At 32.4% G+C, this 7,690-nt stretch overlaps 1 pseudogene; it reads right to left on the minus strand.

The window, feature by feature from the left end:
* Positions 1 to 347: 347 nt before the first annotated feature.
* LOC100570042 lies at positions 348 to 1,557 on the minus strand (annotated as a pseudogene).
* Positions 1,558 to 7,690: the final 6,133 nt, after the last annotated feature.

Genomic DNA, 7,690 nt, shown 5'->3' on the forward strand with positions numbered 1-7,690 from the left:
TGTTGACTTCCCTCGATCGATAGGCGAGTATAAGTAGAATAAATTCAACATTATCGCGAAAGCGAAGACTGGCACGGCGGCATACGACAGAAATATATTGTTATTGTTGTTATAGAAATGTTTATATGCAGTATACTACATTACTAGCAGTATTCAGAGTGTAAGAAAAACGATATTATGATAATTATAATTCGTTGGTGCGTTAATAGCTGATTGACTGACATTTCGATCATTATATATCATGGTGGATATATAATATTATTGTGTAATAATTGTAAATTTATTATTATAATATTATTTCAATTATAATCTCGCGGCGGCGTGCTGACGGTGCCTTATTATGGAACTTACACGCACGTTGGTTCCTCCACTTTGTCTGGTACGGTGCAATCCATGAAATCAAACAATTCAGCGCCATCTTTAAAGACGCACATGTAACACGATCCGGAACAAACGCAGAACTTCAATGGGTCCGTGCAGCCGTGCAAGCATTCCAATTTGGAATAGAACTGTGGGTTGAGATTTTCGGGTTCACACGTAAAACATGTGAAATTTTACTGAGGGTCGTACCTGGTTTCGCACGGCCTTTTACTTTTGACGTGGCAATCCGACTTCAGACAATCCTCGCACAACGGGTACAAAAAGCCGGTTGCGGATGACTCGACGGGTGAGTACAAATAGAATAAATTCAACAGAATCGCGAAAGCAAAGACGGCCACGGCGGCGTACGACAGAAACATATTGTTGTTGGTGTTATTATTATAACCAATATGACAATGCGAGCGGTGTGCGGTATATTTTGTATTATTTTGGAATCTGCTTCTCGGTGGATCGCTTGCAGTAGCGACTCGAAATTGATTCGTCGAATGAGTTTGTGTGTGTATATATATTTCCTTCGCGATTATGGTTTATTATACAGGTACAAAGTGTAACACGGCTGATTGACTGACATTTCGATCGTAGTGTATATCGTTTTTATATTCGAACGTCTGCCGGTTACGCAATCATGAAATCGTGTAATTGGCGGGGTCTAAATTTGATAGGGTTATGCAATGGGCTGTCGAATGATCACAACAACCTGATTTAATATTTAACTTTTGTCGTACAGTGTGTGCCAAAAGTCCCGTATCGCTTTAGAGCGATATTAGTATCATCTAAATGTCAAATCCAAGAGTTAATAGCCTACATATTATATGATTTTTTTTTCATCAGCAATTTATTTGAATTGAATGACAAAAAATTCCAAATTTCTTATTGATTTCTAATTATAACCCCCCTCCCCACCACCACCATATAAATTATGTATGTGCCCTCCTCACAGATAAATACTTTAGGTTATACGCGAGGCTTTTAATTAAAAAATTTGTTCCGTTCTGTAAGATATGCTCTAGGTCAGTGGTGCTCAACCTTTTTTGGCTCACGGCACACGTTTATACATCACAAGTTTTCACGGCACACTCACGCACTTGATAACCATAACAACTTTAAAAACTTCGCTGAAAACACTGTTTTCAATATTTAATAACATTTCTCGCGGCACACCTAGACAATCTCGCGGCACACTGGTTGAGAACCACTGCTCTAGGTACTTAACTACTGCAGAATACGTATATATATATATATATATATATATATTAAATTGATATTTCCTTATATAATTATAAACTTGTATACATTATTTTGTACAATAATAGAAAAAGGGTACCTAGGTGGTATACGTTTATACATGTATAATCAATAATCACTGAATAATCGTGATAAGTTCGATTTTTTCGATACAAACGAGTACCCCGTAGAAGTATAAGACCTACCTCTTTCAAACCTCACAATCAGAGTTATACATAAATCAACAATTTAAAGATAAAGGGAAACATTTAATGTGTAATGTGGCCTGTAAATTATTGCCTGTGTTTAAAATGTTATCTGCCTGAATTATTAATTTTTTTGCGTTAATTTCAATATCGTTAGTAGATTTTATAAGAACGTTAGTAATTAAATTGAAAAATCGTTTAATTCGATGATTCCCCTTATAAAATATTGATTAAAGCACTTATATTCTCTTCAGTCTCTACACTTTTTAATCGTTTACATTTTCATAGTTCAATAAATAATGATTATTTATATAAATAAATATCTGTTAATTAAGTAATTTTTTAACCTATAAGATCTTCGCCATTTATATTATCATAATAATAAACTAAATAAAATTTTGAAAGATGAAAAAATATAGAACTAGAAATCTGCTACGTACGGACCCCTCTACTCCGCCCCTACACATAGTCATAATACACAGCATCGATGTCCTGTGGTAACACGTAAATAGCTAGATGATGTCACTGCGGTACATAAAACCTTGGGGGAGCAATACTATAAACGTTAGCAACAGTCTCAGCGTCTGCCAACGGCCAGATGACAAACCCGAACCGGTAAGATATCTGTGAGACCTCCTCGGAGCGCAATAGATTCTACGAATCAGATATTGGCACTATGACAAGACGGCTGCGGGTATACTTGGTCATTTTACGACACCCCGCACCGACCAAAGGCACATCTCGTAGAAGGCCCCCTGGACTGTGAACACCAACAACGTAGTCCGCCAGGGATCTGGTAAGAGAGGGGATAGGACTATATAGGAGCCCTGGGAGTAGCTAGTATTCAGACGTGATTTCACAAACCGTACGTACACATCCCTGTACTTCTTCATTCTTAATTATCATATATTTTTGTATTACGACTTAGATTATTTTCGTTGACGACGTATTACGGGACTTAGAGAATATTCGAGCAATCGCTTATTTTCTAAGACACGGGTTTTTCTTCGTCAATTTGAATAATCTAATAGTGTTTAAATTCAACTTGTGTATCATATTTCACAATTTTAAATAAATAATACATCAACCACACACTGTTGATCATTTTGACGCTACTACCATCATCCCATCCTGTCACCATCTCCTGTAAGTCGGGTGCACGCAACAAATCCTATTTAAATTGTTAAAAAGGCCTAACCTTCAATTCTTATAATTGATAAGTAGGTACCTATGTCACATCTACATAGAGAAATCACTAATATCATGAACTGTATAGCCAGATAGTTAAATTCGTACAGATCGTGAACTTTGAAGAAAATACATGAAATGGACAATACGTATATTGTTTAGGTACTTTGTATAATTAGTATAAAACCAACTTTTTTTATTTTTTTTTAACTATAAATTATATTATATCATAATAAACCTTCTTACAAAAAACGTCCATACTATACTATTTTATATTGTTTTAGGAACAAACACATAACAAGTCAATAAATTATATTATATTTTTATTTATTTTTAAATTGCAATGTTATACAATTTATTGACTTGTTATAAACCGTTCGTATGACGTATATTTTTTATAAACTAACCATACCTATTTTTATATATTGTTTAACCTTAATATTTATTTTTGCACGAAGATTTATTATGACATCAACTGTTACATAGCATATTCTTTTTATAACATGCATACCTACATGTTTGGTGGATCTGTAGGTCCCCTATAATTAACTTTGGTTACTCTGAATACATCGCATCGAATAATTAATAATTTCAAAATCGTCTGATATATTTTTTGGTTTCTCGAAAAAATAAATTTTAATTAAGATCCATAAGTACTATATAGGAAGTCAGGTAAGTTGACGTGTTAGGAAAGATGACTAATTGATGATATAAAAATATTTTCAAATTATTTTTATCAGTTACGCTTATGACAAATTAATTTACAAATATCGCAATTAATGTCAACCAATGTAATATTATAAACTGTTTTCAGAACCGGATAACAATTAACAAAAATCATTAGGCAAAGTCAAATATTTTAACTAATACGTTGAATGACACGTATTCTTAGTTGTCATCTATAATATGTTGTTTATTTGATTTACATTTTTTTTTTATATACGTTTTTAACCAAAACACAAGACACTTATTATAATAGTACGGTTATGTTGGACAAATGTATATACATCAACTTACCCGAATATTATCTTTTATAAATTATACTAAGTAACTTTTGTTATTAAAAGGTATTAAAAAGTATTGAATGTTAATACTATTATATTTGCATTAAAATTAAAATGTATTTCATCTTTTTTTAACGCTGCTGCCGAAACTGCTTAAGCATTACATCAACAGTGGCTAGTACCGTCATAGTTTTGCTAATTTTTTCAAATCATGCATTATATTAATTAAATTGTAAAAATTAAAAAAAATATATATACCTAGTATTAAATTAGTTCAGAGCTAATATTTGTATTATAATATAATATAGACCTGTTAAAAATATTATTCAAATATTAGTTGGTAATTGGCAGGGCTGGCCTCGAACTGTGCAGTGGCACAAGGCCTTGTGCATTGAAAGGTCCCGCGGGCCGCGTTCTGATTCAAAAATAAATTATCGGATATCAATTTAAAAATGAATTAAAAACAGAAGGGTTTGGTCACCATATAAAATTGAATATGACAATATTTCTGAAGGCAAAATGCCAAAATGGTACGTTTTTTCCATTATTCCCAGTATAACGTTTGAGAATAGCGAAGATCTTAACATTTTTAAATGACCATTATATTTTCAAAATTAAATTTTTTTTCTTTTAAAACTTACCATCCTGTCCTCTTAAATATTGTCATATTTTAATTTGGGCTAAAATGCACTTTACCAACCTCCTCAAAATTTTTTTTAAAATGACTTGTTTTTTATGCTTAAAATAATGGTGTAATTTTTTTTTTACAACAACATTGTTTACTTCCGAGGCTAACCCAAGGTGGTTTTACACAAAAAATCGACGGATATTTTCGAATTTGTGTTTGTGTTGTGTGTGTATATATTTCTGCCATGGTTATAGACTTATAGTTTATAATATAGGAACAAAGTGTAACACAGCTGATTGACTGACATTTGGATCGGTGTGCATATCATTTTTATATCCAAACATTTGTCGGTTGCGCGATCGTGAAGTCGTATAATTGGCCGGGTCTAAATTTGGCAGGGTAATGCGATGGGTTGTTGAATGATCACAAAAACCTGATTTATTGTTTAATTTTCATTGTACAGTGTGTGCCAATGTACCACTCCTATAGCACACCTCTTTCAAACTTCACAATCTATATACGTATAGGAGACCACCCCTATTCACTCATCAACGCCCAGACCAAACCACTGGGTCAAGAGACTTGAAATGTTGTACAGAGGTTCTTTAAGTAATTTAGGAGTGCACTAAGAAAGGATTTTTCAAAATTCTACCTGTAAAGAGGTAAAAGGGGGGTGGAAAGATTATAATATAGTGGCGTCATCTATCAAGTAATAAAATATAAAATAATTTAATTTTAATTAAAATATAAAACGTACGTACTTGATATTTGGAATAGTGGTTCCTTTATTGATACAGAGTGGCAATAAGAAAGGATTTTCTTATATTCATATTTTAAAGAGGTGGTCAAACAGATTTCTTAATATTCACGGTGGAGATTGAACATTTTTATCTGTTTATTACCTAATTGTTGCTTTTGGTTGCAGGTTATATATTTGGTTGCAGATACAATTACGCCGGTTTGTCCATAAAAATAAAATAAAATAAAATAACCTCTAAAATATAATAATTTATAAATATTAAATGCTCCTAAAATTTTGGAATCATGAACTATGACTTCAATACTATTTTAGGTATCTACACTGTATAAAAATTTTTTTGAACTACAAAGATATACTAATATAGTAATATAGGTTTTATTTTATCACCCAACTCGCTGTATTCGCAATGATTCCCTACCTGATAATATACTGTTAAATGTTCACATAACCATAAGGGAGTCTCACGGACAATGCCACACGGTATGACTAAAAATTAAAATATAATATGATTTGGCTTCCATATACACAGCAAATTATACCCAAAAGGAGTTAATTAATTATTTTTTTTTTCAAATAGATTATATAAAATAGTCTATTTGATATTGGTATACAATTCAGCTAGTAGTTCATAAAAGAAAACAATGTAAAAATCATCGCAAAAAAAAGTTAACAATTAACTTTAGATGATTAAAGCAGGTTGATTTATAATTTAAAAATATATTTAGGCTAAACTATAGCTACTTAATTTAAGAAATAACAACACATTGGACTCGTATTTTTAAAATTAAACGCTTATTGTAATTGTATAATTTATTGTTGTAAATTAATATATAGGTATCGTAGCTATAATTATTTTGTATTATATACTATTTGCGTAAAAATTCTGATACCATGGGTATATTGCAGTTACCTATAGGTAACATTTTTATACTTTTGGAGTTATCTTTATAAAAAACATATTGCATACGAGTCTGCAATGAAGTACCACATTTTATGTCTTTGCTGTCCTTGCTATGCTATCATATGTGGCACATACCTAGGTAATCTACTAAAGACTTTGAACATAGGGACGTTCCGATACTACCGACACTAGTAAAGTATCGATACTTTGGTGGGTCTTTGGTTGATTTTGGTTTGGATCACGCCAAATTCAACGATTATAACGTAATCGGTTTTTTCTCGGTTGTCCGATCGAGTCGGTCGAGATAATGACAATATTAATATTATGTATTTATGTCCGCACGCAACTGTAATATTCTCGTAGCTCTGATTAGTCAGTGTAATAATCTGATAGCCAGGTGACTACGAGTAATATTATGGTTTGCAGGTAGCAAGACCGTTTCGTTATCGATGATGAAGATGTTGAGGTTGAAGAAGTTGAATAAATTGAAGACAGATGTAGTGTTATTAAGTAGTTAAAAAGTGCTTCAATAGTTCGACTAAGTCCAAAATTACAAGTTACTACACAGAATGACGTGAAGGTGCATGTTGTGCATTGGAGTGAACACGTCTGAATACAGGCTGTTTCGGGCTCCCTTTTATATTCGGGTCCCTGCTCCCCCTACCTATTGATACAGTATCTCGTCTCTAACGGATGTGGTCTGTGTGACCATTGACCTAGCCCACGCACTTGCGAAATTCCTAATCTAATCTGCGTATTCGCCATAATGTACTGGTAGCTAATTTATTATCTGTATTGTTGTGCAAAAAGTCATATTTTCTGCGAATTACTAAATATTTATCAACTATCACATCCTGGTCTATAGGTTGCGTATATATATACATATCTATTCGTGGTTTTGGCAATCCCCATATTCTGTCAAAAGATACGTGATTTGTGTTTTTAGAAATTATAATATGGCTTGCGATTACCCACTCGGTTATTTTGACTACCCGGTTAACCTTTTATTGTATTCGTATATTTGCAATTTAACTATTGCCAAATTGTTTAAGGAGGTCGTTTACCCACTCGATTATTTGATAGTTATATTGTTGAATATATTCCTAATTTAACTATTCATATAATATAATAACCTTTATGTGTTGTGAGTAAACGGATACTATCCGTTACACAACTAACTGATTGTGTACGACCAAATGTCTATTATGATTGATATACAGCACCCATAATTTCGTTATGAAATCTTTTTTCGTTGTTGGTAAAGTATAGTGTATACTCAATAGTCATATTATTAAGACGTATGTTTGTGTATACATATGGATGATTAATAATAAAAATTCATCAATAATATCACAATTTTTTTTTGGTCCTGGGGGGGGGCATATACTGTAAGACAGA

The sequence above is a fragment of the Acyrthosiphon pisum genome, chromosome A2 (genome assembly GCF_005508785.2).
Source record: "Acyrthosiphon pisum isolate AL4f chromosome A2, pea_aphid_22Mar2018_4r6ur, whole genome shotgun sequence".
In the NCBI taxonomy this organism is placed as follows: Eukaryota; Metazoa; Arthropoda; class Insecta; order Hemiptera; family Aphididae; genus Acyrthosiphon; species Acyrthosiphon pisum.